Below are 19,435 nucleotides of genomic sequence, written 5' to 3'. Positions count from 1 at the left end.
CCGGCATAAGTACGGTGAACACAGTGATAAAGTATGAAAGTGTTTTGCACATGGTGCATCCTGTCCTTTGTGTGGTTTGAGTGTGACGTAGCATAGAGTGTCCTTAGCGTCAGGTTGGGCTCAGCTCTGAAGGAGCCGCTGTGACTTTCCACATTTCTCTTCTCATGTTTGCCATCTCTGCAGCATTTGGTCCAAGAGAGCAGCCGGGGAAGAGAAGAAGCCCTCAGGCACCATGATTTCATTTTTTGTTTTATTGGTACGACTGCAACACCTTTTTAGCCTGACAAACACTTAGTAAATAAGGAGGGGGCACCAACAATGACCTTGAGATTTTGATGAAGGAGCGTGCACGTGTCCTCGTGCACGGCAAACAGGATAACTGACTTCCAGCAGATCCCTGTGGGCTGATGTGCCAGATTTTCAAACTGGACTCCTACAGGGATCCATGCCGTTTGGGATGGACTGTTGCAGTTTCTGCATGGTGCATGCCAGCCACAGCACCCCCCCCCCCCTGGCTGGGGGGCAGCGACAGCTGAAATGACTTTGCAGTCAATAAGCAGAGAGGTTAAGTTGAGAGGGTTTCTCTGCAGGAGAAGCAGAGCTGGGGGGGTGCTGAGGCAAGGAGGGGGACCCCTCTGTTTTTGTCCGCTCATGAAGATAGTTCGTCCGTCCTCGTGTCCTGACTCCCCCCCCCCCCCACTGCCAGCCTGTGTTTTATTACCGCACTTTAAAGCCAAGTGCTGCATTGCTTATTATCACTATTGAGTCGTACCCCCCCCCCCCCCAACGTCAGCTCTCCACTGCATGTCCTCTCCCTCCCCACCTGCTCTTCCCACCACCCATCAGCTTGTGCTATAGCGTAGCACTGCAGTCCCCATAGTAGCTGACTGCGCTGTAGTCTGCTGCAGAGAAGGGGGGGGGGGCAGGATGGGAGGTGTTTGGTTGGGGAACCGACTCGGGGTAAGAGGCAGAACAGCGAGAATAGGAGAACCGGATGGGGGGGTCACTTTCTGCAGAGCCTCCTCTTCTTTGATGCAAAACTCATTTTTTCCTTTTCTTTCCTGCTGATCTAGACACACTAAACCCCCCCCCCCCTCCCCAATCGATGTGGTCATTTGCCTCAGCTCGGCTCTTTTAGGTAAAAACCTCAGCTCTGTTGTGGCCACCCCCCCCCCCCCCCTCCTTTCGTTTTTTAAACGCACACTCCCCTCTTCTGAGTGTCACAACTTTCCGACAGTGCAGAAGAACGACCTCCACAGACACGTGGATTAGAAATGTGGCACATCAGTAAAGAATATTAAAATAGGGTCACAGCAGTGATTTTGTCTGTCTGTGAATAATAACCCCCCCATCACCACCTGCAGTGATGTTGCACCGCAAGGAAAATAGCCCCCACTGTCCACCTCCAATGTGTAACTTAGAAACAAACTTTGTCTAACTGGAACTACAGTTGTTGTTTAAAGAACCTTTGCCACAACTGGCCCCCCAGGGGGCATACGAGCTGTCTACGGGGGGAAAAAATGGTCAAACCTGTAGAGGGCGCAGAGGTGGCCCAGCGCAAAGTAGTTCCTTTTTTCAAGCCTCCAAAATCCTGCGCACTGCTCAAGGAGCCCCTTAGTGCTGTTCAAGTGTTCAAGTGAACGGTCCTTGTGCTAGAAATGCAGAAGTTAAACAGTCAGAACGTAGTTTGTGTGGACATCCTGCAGACACTTGGGCACGTCGTGCACGCCACGGTAAAGTTGCATTTGCGCATGGTCAGTAGCGGGCGAGTACGTGCATGTCACTAACGACTAAAGTGTGGTGTAAGGACACCGTACGACAACATTACTCGTTCGTCATGAGCGTGCAACGTACATTATTCTTAAAAATACCTAACGATACACTTACCACACGCACGGCAATGGTACGTTCCATTTTACATGACGTCCCTGGTGGCCATACGGGCCTCAAGAGAGCTGCAAGACAAACCTGTGCTTCCCTTAAGATGGAGACACTCTTCTCTAGACAACCCACAAGCCCACAGTACCGGTATTGATCCACTGCTGTACGGGTGGATGTGTCAAACATTTGATAAAAAGTAAAGGACTTCCTGTTGAAACTCATCATTTTAAAAATGTCAGATAAAACACATCCAGCTGAACACTAAGGTAAAGTGATCCAGTAACTCATAATGTGAAGGTCAACAAAATCTCCACCAGGTCTGAGAGGGAAAATCTGACTCTGGGACCTGAAAGTAGAGGATGGGCATCCACAGATCAGGAGGACTGAGTGGTTTTTCAGCAAATCTGCCAAAAACAGGGAAAGAGTGGGTTCATTTTCACACAGCAGCCTATAGAAATGTCTCACACCTGCATAAGTGTGAAGACGACAAACACACATCTCCCTGACCTTCAGGTTCCAACTATCCTCCTTTTTCTCTTAATTTGTGCTTCTTCAAAGTTCCATTCTTGGCTTTGACACGGAACGCTTGACTGTTTGCTGGACTCTTGGAAAACTCAGCAACATATCTCACGTTTATAAATGTATAAATCTGTGGATCCATGTGAACAATTTGTCTCTATACTGCCTTACTTGAGCTGCCAGTGGCGCAGAGGTTAGTGTTGCTGCCTCCCAGTGAGAAGTGATCTAGTTCAAATCTTTCTGTGGAGTTTGCATGTTCTCTCTTCCTCCCACAGTCCAAAAACTCACTTCACAGGTTCATTGGTGTCTCCAAATTGTCCCTAGGTGTGAATGTGACTGTGGTCCTGCAACAGACTCATGACCTGTTCATGGTTTATCCTGCCTTCACCTGGCAGATGCTGGTTTGGCTCCAGCAACCCACGTGACCCCAAAAGGGAAACAGCAAGTTCTGAGGAAGGACAGATTGATGGACATCCTGACTAGCTTCAACCTGTGGAATTATCAATATTTGTAAAATAAAATTCTACCTCCTTGTTTACAAGTTTGGTTGCTTTGTAGTTTGAAGCTGTCAGGTAAAGGTTTAAGTCGTGTTACGCATTTTCTAGCTACCATTTAACAAAATGGAACACAGTTGATCTCAGTATGTGTGTCAGACCTGACATTTGCCAAATTTTCACAAACTTCTGTGCACCTGAGCTCACCCAGAGTCCAGTCATCAAATAAACAGATAAAGCATCAGAAGTGGCTTAATAATAACCCTTCAAAATAAGAGTCTGAATCTCTATGGGACCTGATGCTCAGAGAAATGTAAGCATAAGGAAAAACACACAATCAGTTAAAGGTTTTTCCTTGTATTAAAATAGGCTAATCTGTACTGCCCATAAACCACTTTGACGAGGAACTGCCAAGTGAAGAACAGCTGTGAGATTCACAGAACTGTGGCGTAAAAAGGCTTTTAACAGCCAACAGGGTGGAGAGCTCTTCATGTGCAGCAGACGGACTGTGTGTCTACGAGCCGTTTGTGGCTGAAGCTCCAATGAAATCCTGGATTTCTCCTGTGTTTTGTGTACTGCGGCTGCTTTTGTCATTGAATGTGGGAATGCTCACCGAGCACGAATCCCACCAATGTGCTGAGCCACCCAGATGGCCACTGCTGAGCGAGCTGATGCAGGGGGCAGGTTTCCGCTATCGGCGCTGTCCTGTGAAAGTGCTTTACATGTTCACTCTGTTCCCCTCCGTGCTCCTCAGAGCTGAGATGGCAAATTTGGGTCACTCAAGTCCCAATGTGGCGCTGAAGCAGACGAAGGAGGAAAGTAATCCCAGAATTTGACCTCCAGGAGGATTTTTGTGACAGAAAACCTTCTGTATTTAGGTGATGAAGAACGGCTAAATTCTCCACACGTGTGACTAACTGCTTCTTAAGAAACTCAAAGAAGCGGTTTGTCTTTTCCCAACGTAGGTTCAGCTTTACTATAAGTTGAACCTGAGGTACTCTGTGGCATGAACACTTGTCAAGCTTGACGCTTTTTGACAATTCAACGACATTAGTACAACAGATGAAAACTTAAGAATCGGGAAAAAGAGAGTGAAGGGCTCAAGGCTAGCTGACAAATAAATGTGAATTTTTAACTGGTTTGTGTTGGTGCTGTTGGTGCTAATCTGTAGTTGTAAATATGGTGGGCCATATTTACAGCAGTCCTTGGGGACCCCCACTTCTCTTGGGCGTCCTCCTTCTGGGCAGGAGTGGCCCTTGCCTTGCTCTCTCCTGGACCAACCATGGGCTGTTTGGGTTACTGCCTGAAGCGTGGTGCGTGTCTCCCCTGGGGGACCCTGGCTCGTGCCTGGGGTTGGGGTGGGGGGATGCTCAGAACTCCTGGGTGGTGGTGGGCTGCTCATCTGGGGCTGGGGGTGCTCCCCCTCTGCCTCCCTGCTTTCTGGCTCTGGGGGCCCCCGTGGTGGTCCTGCTGGCCCTGGCCTGGCGGGCGGTTTTTCTCCATCTGCTACCCTGCAGGTGTTGGGGGGTCCTGGCTGCCGCTGCTGCTGCGGTGGGGGTCTTGGTGTGAGGATGACTGGGCACTCTTCCTCTCTCTTTTTAACATTCCACCTTAGAAGATCACAAACACACACTCGAGCACAGGTACCACTTCACCTTTGCACAAATAGTTTGCGTGACTGAAGGAAATGTTTCACATGTGTTGGTCTGAATGCCTAAGTATGCGTGTGTGAACATTAGTTGTATTGTGTGCACATGTTTACCTGTTTGTATGTGAAGATGTTTGGAGCCAACAGGTGTGTTTGTAACATTGAAGTGTGTGAGTGTGTGTGTGGACAGGCCCCCTAACAGGAATTATTATAAACGTCCAGCAATGTTGTTGCTTTATGATGCTTTATGATCCCCCCCCCCCAACATCTCTCTTATTCCCTCCTATTCTTTTCCGTCCGGTCCAAATTACAAAAGGGGTTTATTCAAATAAACAGGACAAGTATAAAAAACAAAACCAAAAAACAGAATCCTTAACGCTTTGTATCTGTTTTGGCTAAGTAATTCAGATCAGATGTAAACAGACTGAGTTCAGTAGTTGTTGAACACTGTAGTCTTCAGGGTACAGAGCTATAGATGTTTCTGTGATGGGTTGTCTTGTATTGCAAAAACGGCAGTCCCCATAGATGCACAGTAATGTAAGGATCCTTTTCTGGGATGAAGAGCACTTAGTGCTGCTTTGATGCAAAAAGTGTTTTTTGACTCCTTGACAACAGCAATCACAACATGAGTGATGCCATGTATCCTACATGTGACACAACTGTCAAGGCTTCAAAATCTGTCTGCAGGATGAGAGCAGGAGAGGAAGCTTTGAGTTAGCACCAAGAAGGTGTGCAAACTTAAGGATCCAATACGAACCCGTCAGTCCGGTTCCTCTTCAGTTCCGTTGACAATGATGTCAAAGCTTCACAAATACTTACTTTTTCAACCAGATCCCTCTAATGTCTCCAGGCAGGATTTTGAAAGATAACAGCTGCATCGTCTTGCAGAAAAATGGGAGATCTATAGTGTCTTTTTCTAAAGTTGGCTACAGATGTTAATCCTTGTGCTATCTTAGATTTGGAGACTAGAAATGTTTGTTTTTTACTTTCTCAATGAACTGAGTCTGCAGCGGTAACTCTGCCCATCCCACTGACAGATAACTCTTGGTTGTGAGGGAGAAAACAGTTCTTCTTCTTCTAAATAAATGGGTTAATTCATCAATTTTTGCAGCACATCTGCCAAACCAAAACCAGACATACTTTTTTCTGGTTTTGTCGAAGTTTATTGTTGTGTTAGCAAACGCCGCAGCTTTCTCACAGAAATGTGTGTTTTTGCTGCCATTCAATTGAACTGATGAACACTGACTCCATTTGCCGTGGAGCGTTAAATGACGATAAACCTTCTGGTGGAAGCACAGCTGGACATGCGGAAGACGTTGTGTGTATGAGTGTCCAACAGAACGGCGTGGTGTGGAAACGACCACAGGACAGGACGGCAGCCGTGTGCAGAGTCCTCTGGATACATGTTGTTTGGTTTGAGCTGATATTATCCATGTCCTGTAAGGTGCTGTTTTATAGATAATGTTCCTTAAAGTTGGATTTTACTGCCACAGGACAGCACTGTACCATTAGAGTCACATTCTGATGATTTTTAAGCTTTCAGAGAAAGAGATGGGAACATCTGAGGGACATGTCACAAAGCCGCTACATGCATTTTGTGTATTTTACACATATGAAATATCTGTCATTCTCAATACATATGTGAATTCTCAAGTGTTTCTTTGGTTCGTCATTTGTCGAAGTGCGCAGATGTCTGTTCAGTTCTGAATTTAGTTAAAAATGATGCAGTTTACGTGTATTTTACGTGTAATTGTTATGTAAATCTTACGCAACTGTGCGTAAAACTTGCGAGACGCATTCACAAGTTTGTGGCTTTCCACGACTGTTCCACGTATGTCTAACAGACGTTTCAGGCATGTCCCACCAATGTATAACCAATGTAAATTATGTGCTAATGCACGAATCAATAATGAATTCCAGATAGAAAGCACAATAATCACGCCCGGTTCATGTTCTACTTTAAATTTAAGTGTTCTTTGCGTGGTTCATTACTTCTGCTGGGGTTTTCATGTGGTTCGTTTGTGATACATCTGTGAACATTTTAACTTTGCTCACTTTTTCTATGTAAATTCACGTAAGCCCAATTCTCATCTGTGCAATAAGAGCAAAATGTACGTTGTGGCTGTGAGACACGGGCTTTAGCATGACTGCTGCATAAAACTGCATAAAACTGCAACACCACAGGAAAAAAAAACCTGAAGAGTTGTGGTGAAAACAGACGGAGCAGTGCAGAAAGCTGCCTTCATTTCCTGAGAAGAGTAGAAACTGCAGTGTTCACAGCTGCAGTCTGACTCTTCCTCCTCCTGTGTGCTCTCCGTTCAGCTGCTTCATTTCGTTTTCCCACTTTGCAGCTTTCTGCAGAAACACGACAAAGATTGAAGATCCTGATTTCAGTACAAACACGTTTTCACGTTGAAGAACAGTCTGTTCATTTTTCCAGTGAAAGAAAGCTGCAGCGCTGCTTTTTTTCTTTTTTTTTGGGAGGGGGGAGTGCTGATTGTAGAAAAAGCAGATTACTTTATTGCACACATCCATGAGCAATGAGGTGCAGAGGCATCTAGGATTCCTTTTTCCTTTTGGATCAAAGCTTTGTTCTACTAAGAATCCTGGGAGCCTCTGCTGATTTGCAGGTAACCCCTCTTTAGCACACTGCAGCAGGAAAAACATTGCGAGGATGTTTTTGTGAATTTCTTTAAGGAAACAATAAGAATGCTTCACTGCTGACAACAACAACAAAAAAACCTGCTGCGTTTTTCCCAACAAAAAAAGCTGCACAGACTATAATGAGATGCTCACATGACTGCTGCACACACTTTTCCCCAAATCCTCTCCCATCGCCTCCCGATGGAAATCCTCAGACGCCGCTGGCTTCAGCCCCCGCTCCCGCAGGCATGGTGGGGGGAAAATGCTGTTGTGTTTTTGCAACAACCAACGTCACTCAGACACACTTCACCTTCTGGAGGTCGAGTTTCAACGCTGAGCTCTTAGATTCCACAAATGTCCAAATCTGAGGAGAATGAAAAGCTCAGCTTGTCCTTCCGTCCCTGCAAGGACACCCTCCTCTCTCTTGGCAGGACATCCAGCTCTCAGAGACCATGAACCTTGTCACTGCGTCGGCTGAGAGACCGGCCCTGTTGTCAGGAAGCAAAGAAGGTGCAAGGACGAACTGACTATGGAGATCTGCAGCTACAGGAGGGAAAACACAGCAACAACACAGACCTGATTACTGACTGACATCTATCATTTTCATTCAAAACTGGTCAGTTCTGTCCAGAGCAGAACTCAGTTTGATCCATTGGACCTTCAGGTCTGTCTCCAGAGGTGAACATGATTTCGTCAGCTGCGTTTTAAAATCAGATACAATTTTCCTTCTTTCTTTATTAATTAAACAAACTTCTGTTTTTCTGTCTTTTTTGGGGGGGAAAACATTCGACAAAAATCTTTCTCCTTCTTTCCATCCAACCATTCTTCCGGATGCTATTATCCTCTATTATCCTGCTCTCATTCTGGTTGCCTCCGGAGGTCTGGCACTGGTCTTAAATCACTCAGGGGACGTTTTAGGAGAAAAAACTGACATGAAAAAGATGACAGAACAAAGATGGAAAGAAGGTAGAGAGGACAGAAAGAGGAAGTCACACTGGCTAAAATCTGTTGTGTTCCTCCAGTTTTTTCGGCATGAAAGTTGTTAACGATGCTCTCGGGTGACTTGTGTTGTTGTGGACTATCTGCGTCTGTCAAAGAGAGGATTTCTTCTTCCCCTCTTGTCAGGTGTTCTCATCATTGTTTCAGAAACCTTTCACACAAAACAGACCAAAGTTTTAGCTGGATATAGGGCTGCACGATATGAGGAAAACTCGCGATATGCGATATTGGTAATTAATATTGCGATAACGATATAAATTGCGGTATATAAACAAATAGCAAAAAAAAACAAAAACATCATTTCCATTTCACTGCAACAGTATAAAAATTATACTCCAAATGACCCTCGTCGACGTAGGAGGCAAACATCAAACATAAAAGGGCTCATCTGATTGATCAAAAACGTAAACGGGTCCTTCTGATTGGTTAAATGCATAAAGGGATTTATTTCATTTGTTCAATATTTCAAGCTGCCATGAGTTTGTTTTAGCACATTTAAGGTAATCAGTTATTGCGATTTTTGCCGTCTTTTGCGGTATGCATATTGCACAGCTTGATTTCGCGATAACGATAAATTTGCGGTATATTGTGCAGGCCTAGCTGGATACTTCACGAGAATTAAACATTTGCACTGATTGCATATATGATGAAGCAAATGTTTGTGTTGAAAATGTTCGGAAGTTTGGATACAGAGAGAAAACATGCTTTTGCAGATGGGTTTCAGCAGAAACCTAGCTTACAGTGACACACAGTCCTCTGCATATGCAGTAATGAATGAACAACATAACGTACAGTACGGTGCCCTAAACCACACCACAGCCTGACTGCTCCGCTAAAGCTGTATATTTATATTTATATTTGATTAAACTGAATTACTGCAATATTATAGAAATAAGGTGACATATCCTCCGAAACATGCAATTTCAATAAGTAAAACATATTTTCATGTGTAGACAGTCACACATGCTTATATTAGTTCTGTCATGTGATTAATTAGTTAATATAACTAATCTATTTTTAATCTGATCAATAACTGCTGTGAAAAGCCTTGTTTCGAGTCATTTTTATTGACATTTGGGACATTTTGATGCAGTTCAAAATGTTTATATAAACGCATATGTGTGGGGTCAAACTGCACTGAATGGTCAGTGTTTTAGTGGGGCTCTAAATCTCCTTCCTTCAGCGTCCAATCGGGCCGTTTAAGGCTTTTTGCCCACATTAATCTTTCCTCTTGCCATTGAGATGGTCATTTATCCCCAACGAAGCTTGCATCTACTGCCAGAGGCCTGAGAGGTTGAGGGTCCTTCTTCAGTCAGTTCATGCTTCGAGCTCCTCTTGACATATCCCAGTTCAGGGAGCACTTTGACCTCTGCATCTCCTACAGCCCATTTTCTATGTTTCTGCAGTTTATTGGTCCCTCTTTTTGATGATGCAGTGTGTTATTTCCACCGTCTTCAACTATTTGTCCATCTCCCCAGTGATGGTTGCTTATGCAATTGAGCATTCTGCTAAAACTAGAGCAACAAAACTGAAACAACAGTCCCACTCCGATCATCTTTTGAACGGTTTTCAAAAGTGGTCTTTTAAGTATGATTATGACATTTTAAGCCAAAATAACAAAAAAAAACAAGTGTTGTTTTCTAGGACATAGTTTCTGCAGAGCAGCAGGAGTTCATCAGAAACTCGCCACTGAGTTGTGGGCGGAGCTGTTGGCGCAGAAGTAAGCCTCCGCTGATATTCCATCCTCCCTTTCTTTACACTCTCTCCTGCTACCTTACAGGCCCTCCCACCCCCAACCTAACATTACCAGTGCAACAAAAATGGGGAGCGAAATCGTAGCTGTCCAGCCGTCCAATTTAGATCCAGATTCCAGCTCAGACAAGGAAAACAAAGAAAGGCATGGATTTATTTGTTTGAAAGTGGATGCATTGGAATTGAACTGAGCAGGGAGACTTTGGCCCTTCCACTTTAGTTTCTACGTAACAACTGAGAGATTTTTCAAAAAGCATTTTTTCATCTGCTTGTATTTCATCATTTTTTTTTTCATTCATTCATTCATTTTCTTAACTGCTTTTTCCCTTTCGGGGTCACGGGGCTGCCGGAGCCTATCCCGGCCACTTGTGGGCGAAGGCAGGGGACAACCTGGACAGGTCGCCAGTCTGTCGCAGGGTAGAATGTCCGCAATCACACAACCATTCACTCTCACACTCACACCTAGGGATAATTTAGAGTTGCCAATTAACCTATGAAGCATGTTTTTGGACGGTGGGAGGAAGCCGGAGACCCCGGAGAGAACCCACGCATGCACGGGGAGAACATGCAAACTCCACACAGAAAGGTCCCCCGTTGATGTAGTTTTTCACATCCCCCAGCCGGGACTTGAACCAGAGGCCTTCTTGCTGTGAGGCAAGAGTGCTAACCACTGCGCCACCGTGCAGCTGTATTTCACCATTTGAATAAAAAAATACTCAGAGATGCAGTTTTAAGCCTAAACTATTTAGATGTCTTCCATCATCAGAGAAAATCTGCAAAACCATTTAAAAAACGCCAAAAACACAATTTTCATTGGGGTAGATCTTTAACATCTTCTCCTCGTGTGATTGTAGCCAGTCACGCTTCCATAAAGTGCCAGGAGACACAGCTTCCAGTAACCCACCCATTTATTTATCCATTAATCCATCCATCAATCCATCCGTCATCTTCCACTTCTCTGGGCTTCAATGTGCACGGACAGGAGTTTTATGTGCTCCAAAAAGGAGGTAAAATGTTTCCATCCCATCTGGTATCTGCTACAGAGCCTCTTTCCGTTTCGACATGCTTGTAGTGCCTCAATCTTCAAGTGTCACTCTTTTTTATTCTACTCTCATTTGCATGTAGAGATATGAAATGTTTGAAAAAACAAAACAAATTTTCTTCCTCTACATAGTATAAAAAGTGTTAAAGAACATTATGAACGCAGCTCTGCGTCATGCACCAAACTGAGCTGGCTGGCTGCAGGATGACCTGCGCAGTCAACACTCCAGCTGTTTCTCTTTGCTACTTCTGCCACCATGCCTGCTTTGTCTGGCTATAGCTTCGGGTGCTCCCATCCTCCCTTAAAAGCTTCACAAGGGTGGGCCAGCACAGAGGGAATCCTGCCAGTTCGCTGCTGCATCCTCCTCAAGAGTAAATGGCATGCAAAGATTCGGCAGGACTATTTGCAGAGAAGTCACCTTTCCAAGGGACGCAGTGATGTAGTTGTGTGTTTTCTGCCGAGCAATGAAGGTCATCCCAAATGCTGTGTCACAGGTGAAAAAGCTGATACAGTAAGACAGTAAGAAAACAGTGGCTGTTTTCCATGGATCAAATGATAGCATGCATGTAAAAAAAAAACATATTTGTTTTTTTGAAAGCATTCATTGGAGTAAATTCCTGTTCTGACTGCTGGTGTTCAGATCACATGTTCATGACCATGAATCTGTCAAATTATGGCAGTGTGTTAGTTAGGAGCAACTGCAGGAGAGGTTGGTTGAGGCAGCGCTGATGCTCTACTGAACAAGCCCCCCCACACCCAGCCCCCGGCCTAATCCTGCCATTCGAAGTCCAACTGTTGGTGTTAATGCTTTTTTTAATAAAATGTCCAAAATCTAGTTTGATAGGAAGTAATTAGATTAAGGTCCTGTCAGAATTCCTTCACTACTCACTACATAGTACACTAGATAGTGCGTTTGCCGTTTTGTAGTGCCGTCCTAATCTACAATTCCAAAATCTGGTGCCCTAGAAATCTCCCACAAGTCTCTGCGAAAAACGAATGTGCATCGATTCCCGCTAGATTGGTGAATATAGACCATAATGCATTGCGTCGGAACAATTTTTGCCCTCAACTGTATTTTACTAATAAACCATCAACATTTTTATCTTCAGAAGATAGTGGACTCATAAGTGATCGTAACAAAATGAAATTGATGATGTTTAAAAAAAAACAGTAGTGAGCATGGTGTTCGAATTGCTTTTAAGATCCAGGGCACTACTTAGTGTGTCAATTTCCATGCGGGAACCTCCCAAATGGATAAATAAAGTTGTCTATCTATCTATCTATCTAGTGCCACACTATATAGTTTCTTAGTAGTTAGGGGTTAGGGTGGGAATTCGGACACAGCCCAGGACTTTTCTTTTTAGTGCCACCATACATTTAGCAGACACATTTTCCTGTGAAAAGTGTCCAAGTTTGGAGGACTTTGTTGTCTCATTTGCCAGTTTTCTGACACATTCTGTGGCCTTGAGGGTAAAATTCGCCTGCGACAGTAAATGGTTATTTTTCTGTAGAACTTCTGGTGTCATCCGTTGTTGTTGAGTCCTCCTCTACTTCTATTTCTTTGTTTGGCCTCCTCCCACTCCCATATAAGCTCTCCAAAGAGATTGACTTTTATTCAGTTCCACTGTAGGTAGTGGTAAATTGAAAGTATCCCTTTACCCAGTGTAGCTACTGCGCCCCAGGCCGGTACTGGTCCAAGATTAAGTGGTTAGGGGCCACTGCGTTACACTCATGTTAATGTTTGCTATATCAAATGAGGATCCAACAACCATTTGTTCCATTGTTCCAACTCTTATCATTTGTAGAGTCATGATTTGTTTGCGTACTGTATGAAGTCAAGGAGTCTTCAGTTCATTATTAAGAGATGTGTCGCCTGCATTAAAATTTGAGATGTAGCATCACTTTCTAATCAACTAAAAAGCAAAAAAAGGAAGTAAAAAGACATTCTCTGATGTTGCTTCTTTTCATCATTTTGCTTTTATGTGGTGACAGTCGCTGGCAAAGGTAGAATGTCACAGAATGTTACAGAACAGGTGCAGCTTTTGTCTTCTGGCCTACACACCTGCAGAGGAAACATAAGCCATGTCAGATTACTGGGAACAAAGGGAAAAGACAAATATACTAATATGTACAGCATCAGCAAAAGCCTCAGCACTCATTGTGTCTTTTGGTTTGTTTGTGGTTTTAGTTTAGACTTGCCAGCTGGATTTTATGGTTTTCTTTTTTTACAACCCATTAACTCATGTGATATATCCTTGCTTAAAAACACGTAATAAAGGTGTGTAAACACATCATTGAAAAACGCATCTGTCTTGCAGCATTAAAGATTATATATCCACCTCTTTGATTGGTCCCACTTCACAAAGGTAAGTTTATCAGACATCAATCCTAGAGCCTGAGATGTGATTATTAACAGAGACACCTACACCTGGATGTGGATCCTGTCTCCGGCTCGTTTCGCGCCCCCTGCCGTCCCCCCAACTTCATCTTGATGAAGATTATTTGCTGGACTTTAACCCCATGCTATCTTAGATGACCCCCCCCCTTCCATTGACGTGTTCTCCCTACCATGACAAAGGTGGATAAAGGTGGAAAGATTTCATGTAATCCATGGACACCAGTGAAGATCACAAATCATTGAAGAAAAAAGGTTCAGAGCACTGTCTAGTGGGTCTAGATGACCCCACTCCCAACGTTAAAGTGCCTAGGATAGCACAAGGGTTACACATGTAGTTGTAGGGTTTTGATCTTATTGACTGAGCACAGCGCCCTGTGGTGTTATCTGAGAAGACTCTCGTTTCCTTGAACCAACACAACAAGTACAGTTTTGGTCCGCTTGCTTCACAAAGGTGTTTTACTTGAAGATCTGTATAATTCTTCCAAAGAGGGTTTTTTGTAAAGTCAATGTGCTTGATTACAAGCCTCTACTGCACTATCTGTGTAAGCGGACTCATGCCATCAACATGGCATGCCACTTTTCCTGAGAGGGAAGGAGCCTGGACTTGTGCAAAGTCTCATTTGGTATTGGCTGGACATCATTCTTTGCCAGCTCTGCTCACAGTGCGAGGGAGGAGCTGTTGACCTCAGCTGTTGACCTCAACTAGAGAGGGAGGAGCTGTTGACCTCAACTAGAGATTTGGTTAAAAGATGCAAGGAGCACTTTGAAGACCTCCTTAATCCTGCTGGCATGCCCTCACTGAGGATGCAAGGCTGACGATTTGAAGGCTGACTAGTCCATCACCCAAGCAGAAGCTATAGAGGTAGTCAAAAGGCTTTCATGTTGGCAAGGCTCCGCAGGTAAATTGAGCCCGCCTTAAGTACCTGAAGTCTCCTGATGTTGTGGGGCAGTCTTGGGTGAAACGTCTTTGTGACAAAGTAGTTGTGGACAGAGCCTCTTAACTGCCATACCAGGGTATAGCCAATATTATTAAGAACCCAGTACCTCATAGTACTGGAGAAGAAAAAATGGCCCATAATTGAATCTATGCTTTTGGAGGAACATTGTGTTTTTTGTCTAGTAGATCAGTTCTACATTCTACACAAAGTTCTTGTGAGTTTGCTTTTGTAGTCCAAAAGACATTTGTGGAATCAGTGAAATCGTTCCTTTTCCATCGAAATCAAACTTTTAAAAATATTTTGTTGTCCGTGCTTAGCTTTTCAGTGTAACTGAGAATGAGTGTGACAACAAAAATCTACAAATAAACTTTTAAATGTTTACAACTAGAAGAATGATTTTGATCAGAAGATAGAATTTCAGGGAAAAAATGAGTTTGGAGCACTGATACCAGATTAGAATAAAAACGTATTCCAACAGATACAGTGTAACTTACTATTCAGATGGAATTTAGCTATATGATTCCAACTAATCTACTTGCTGAGACAAGCTCTGCATAGATACCAGTGTTGGTACATGACAGGCAATAATCTCTTTTGGATGCTAAAAGAGCTGTCATTAACCATTTTTTAAAAATGATATCAAGACTGAGGACTGGAGGGCGGTTTGATGGTGTAAAATGTCAGACTGAAGAAATCAAAACTTTGCCTGTGTTTTGTCAATAAAGACCCTGGGGGGTATTCCAGGAAGCATGTTTAAACTAGCCTGACTTTAACCCTGAACTCTGGCTGAAATCCGCCTGAACTTGCTTACTCTGGGTATGTCAGTTCCAAAAGACCGGATATGAGTTAGTGTAATTACGCTCGACTTTGTAACCCTGGGTTAACGCACGTGCACTGCATGTACATAAAGACATTCTCAATGGATCGCAGATTTCCAGAGTCACCATGGAAACGCGTGGAGAAAAAAAAGAGAGCACGACACTTCACTGAGACGGAGTCTGAGCTTTTAATGACGGCATATGAAGATTATAAGACCATCAAAAAAGTAACACGGCTGCATCAGCAAAAAGAGTTTCTGCGTGTAGAAAAAGAACAGATAAATTAAACGCACAAGTTTCTGATTTTATTTCCATTTTCATTTTGATGCATATATATATATATATATATATATATATATATATATATATATATATATATATATATATATATATGTGTGTGTTATCCAATTTTGCCAACTTACTTGGTAACAAGTAATTGAGATAAATTTATTTAACCTAATTTCCTACGTCAATAAACTCAGTAATTGTTTATACAACTCAAATTTACATATTTATCTAACTAAATGTCATATTACTCCAATTCAATTAATGTTTTTTCCCATCTTAATTAATTATAATTCTTGAACTCTCAGATGTCTAAGTTTGAGCCGGCAGAGACTCATTTGTATAAAAATAAAAATAACAAACCAATATGCTCAAAGTGTGTACATTCTTTTAGGAACTTTCAGTCATTATCATTACAGTGTTTAGCAGTAGGGGTGCTATATAAACTCATCATCCTCTCCTTACCTCTCACTCAAGGTGCAGAGAGTTAAGCATAGTAGGACAAAATAACTCGCCAAAACACTGTAAAACAACTAAACACATTTGGTCAAAAAGCCACACTTAAACCCAAATCCGTCCAGAAGGGCAGAGGGAATGGTATCCCACAATCCCTTGCGGTGCCGATCTAACAGCAGCACCAAAGTTACACCTACTTAATTGAATTCATTTGGATGAAAGGAAAATAAATGTCTGATAACTACGTGTTATTTTTAAGCTTTCTGAACAAAAAAAAAAGATTTATCTTAACTGAAGCAAATAATTAAGTTAGATCAAAGTATAAAGTTTCTCTTTCCAACATCCATATGTGGTCTTATCACCCTCTCACGGTGGAAAAAGTATTATCTGAGCTTCTTCATCCACTAAATCATCTTCAAATGGACAAGCCATGCTGCTTCACCTCTCTGAAAACAAACTAACCTTCAACTAAACCTGCTCCAGACCAGGTTATGTTCAGAGCATGAGTTGCTATGGCAACTTGACATACCCTGAAACATACCTCTATTTCTGGAACTTTATCCACTTCCTTAGCCTCAAACTTACCGTGGGAGCTAGCAAAACCTGCTTTCTGGAATACCCCCCTGGTGTTACAACAATAAGCTGTTTAAAGCCAAAATCTTTAGGCAAAAGTGTTTCTTAAAGTTGGAGTTCATAATAAATAAATAAATAATAATAAAAAAGAGCATCCTGTTGTCATGATTATTTTTAGCTGATAAACCTGTAAGAGTGGATTTTCAGTTTAAGCTGATTTTAATGTAGGTTTGGTTAAACAAAGGTACGGATGGACTTCCTTTGGATCAAGGTTTGTTGTTTTAAAATAAATGCAGACACAATCAGCAGAGGTGACAGACACACACACCAGTGTAAAAGTGTGTGTGTGTGTGTGTGTGTGTGTAAGTGTGTGTGTGTATCTAGGGCAGCTCTTTATAGCAATGTTAAATTAGACCTTTATAATAAGACGTGGGATTCAATGTGCTCCCTGAGGGTCGGAACAACACTGCTGTCTGTCTTCATCACTGACCTACACACACACACATACATGTGTTTGTGCATGTGTGCTTTGTTGTTGCTTGTGAACACTGAAACAATTTCAAACTAAAAGAAAAAAATGTTGACAATGTTGACAGTTTCTACATTCTACATCGAAAGTTAGACAAAAAACATTCCTCTTTGGACAGGCTTATTGTCAGACTAGTTAGTATTCAGAGATTATTTAACTTAATGTTAATGTGTTTAAATTAAACTTAATAGTAACTATTTCTTTTAAAAGGCTGCTAGAAGTTGAAGCTGGGGTAACTATGGTGCTCTGGGGTTCTGTCCTCTTTTTTCATCTACTTCTACCCTTCCTCTCCTCTATTCTTGATCATCATTTATCATTTAGTTTTCCATGCTGCTGTTTGGTACAGTGCGATTCATGTATTGTCCCTCTTTTCCTCTCCCCTCCTGGGGAGTGGGAGTGCTTCCAGACTCCAGTTGGCTCATCCGTGCTCCTGTTCCTGACCGTTTACCTCGTCTCTGCTCCTGCTCCTACACCTGGCTGTGGATCCTGCCTCTGGCTCATCTCTGGCTCGTCTCTGCTCTGTACCTGACCGTTTACCTCGTCTCTGCTCCTGCTCCTACACCTGGCTGTGGTTCCTGTCTCCGGCTCGACTCGCGCCTTTGACTGTCCCCCCAACCACGGCTGGATGAAGCTGGTCTGCTGGACTTTTATATATGTAGTTGTAGATTTAGATAAGTTAATTCTTCTCTAAGAGTTCTGGTAAATCGCCTGTCCGTCCTGGGGGAGGATCCCTCCTTCATGTGGACACCCCTGAGGTTTCTTTGTTTTTTCCGGAATCCGTTTTTTAGGAGTTTTTCCTTACCGTGAAGGGGGGTCTAAGGGCAGGGATGCCAGTATAGCTTAGTCAGTTTGTTAGTTCATTTTAGTATTTTCCTATTGAACTCTTTGTATTCGTGATCCTTTTAAGTTCATGTTTTACTTCGAAGCCCATCGAGACGACTGTTGATGTCATTTTGGGCTATACAAATAAAAAAATTGAAATGTAATTGAGTTGACAACCATTTCATAGAAAAAAATCAAATACATTTTCAGCTACCACAATATTTCGTTCAAATGGAACATAGTATGAAAGAAAAATGAAATGATTAATATGACTACATCTGGGAACTTCGTGTGGCCTTTGGACCACGTTATGAACAGAAAAGCATCAGTGTTTCAGCTCACAAACGAGGTAACAGAAGAACATGAAGAGCAGCTGTTAGCTGCAGACGGGACGTGATCGTGTCAAACTTTTGTTTTAGGTGTGCACAGTAGAGTAATAGATGAGGAAAAGCTAGAGAGACAGAAAGTAAAGACCTTATTATGGTCTGGTTTCAAACAATAAACTCATGGGATTGACCAGATAAAAAGAGCAAGATTCCATGACACATACTGTATGTGCAAAACTATCAAAATTCTAGAAATGTTGGGGGGAAAAAAACACAATTTAACAATTACATTACAATTAATTATGTGAATGATCACGTGATAAGTCTTTCAAAAACCGTCGACGGATGTAAACAATACTTTGATTGACAGCAGTTTCATTCAGATATCTGCCACGCTCATCACCAGCGCTCATCATCATCATCTATCAAAGGAATCATTGGCGTCTTCTTCATGGAGCGGCGAGCTCCTTACACGTGGGATGCGCTACGGATGAAACCATTTTAGGAAATGGTGGTTTTCCAGAGAAGCTGTGGATCCAACAATTCCACAAGACGTGCTCAGATTTTGATGAGCTGTGTGACGCTGTGGGATCTCTGGTGGCGCCCGCTCTGCAGCGCCCAAGGCTGCCAGTTCCTACCAAGAAGCGCAATTGTTAAATATCATTGCCTATAAGAAAATTAAATGTTCTTGGTTTTTTTTTACGGATTGTTTCTTTTCTTTATTACTTGTGAGGATGTTCTAAAGTCATAATTTATCTCATATATAATATTCCATCTCAGTGGGACGATATCTGGCATGTCACTGTCATGTCAAATGAAATCATTACAATTTGGTCTACAGTTTCAATCAATGTTTAAACCCAACGGATTGAAATTTTATGTGGAACATGTTCAAGGATCAGAAGATGACTTAAAAGAATGACATAATACAATTTGTTTAGATGTTTTTTTCTTTTGTAAAATAAATCTCAATTATCTATACAAACATGCATATCAATGACAATAGCAATGACATCATCACTGTTTCTTACTGTTGTTGTGATCCCAATTGTCAAATCAGTTATCGTCCTCATTTTTACTCATATCACTTAAATTATAACGATTTATTAGTATTTTATCATTTTCAATCATGCTTTATAAACTACGTGTCATCATACATGCTCTATGAATCTGTATCAATTATTTATTGTACTATTGAAGCATGATTGTTATTTGTCTTTCAGCGTCTGTGTTTTTTTTAAACCTTACGTTTTTCGTTTTGTTTGAATTTAACTGGATGATGTTTGGGGCATTGTGTCATGCGAGTGTCATG

The 19,435-nt window shown here is 42.4% G+C and overlaps 1 protein-coding gene and 1 long non-coding RNA gene across 5 annotated transcripts in view; both read left to right on the top strand.

Moving 5' to 3' along the window:
* The window catches only part of LOC105354654 (uncharacterized), a 135,877-nt gene that overhangs the window by 39,319 nt on the left and 77,123 nt on the right, over positions 1 to 19,435 (top strand). The window lies entirely within an intron of this gene.
* Positions 1 to 19,435, top strand: part of LOC101168545 (voltage-gated potassium channel KCNC1) — a 61,006-nt gene that overhangs the window by 12,385 nt on the left and 29,186 nt on the right. The gene's annotated exons all lie outside the window — the stretch shown is intronic.

The sequence above is a fragment of the Oryzias latipes genome, chromosome 8, assembly GCF_053564925.1.
Source record: "Oryzias latipes strain Hd-rR chromosome 8, Olatipes_Hd-rR_3.1".
Lineage (NCBI taxonomy): Eukaryota > Metazoa > Chordata > Actinopteri > Beloniformes > Adrianichthyidae > Oryzias > Oryzias latipes.
The sequence above is the reverse complement of the archived record's forward strand: the minus strand, read 5'-3'. Positions and strand labels throughout refer to the sequence as shown.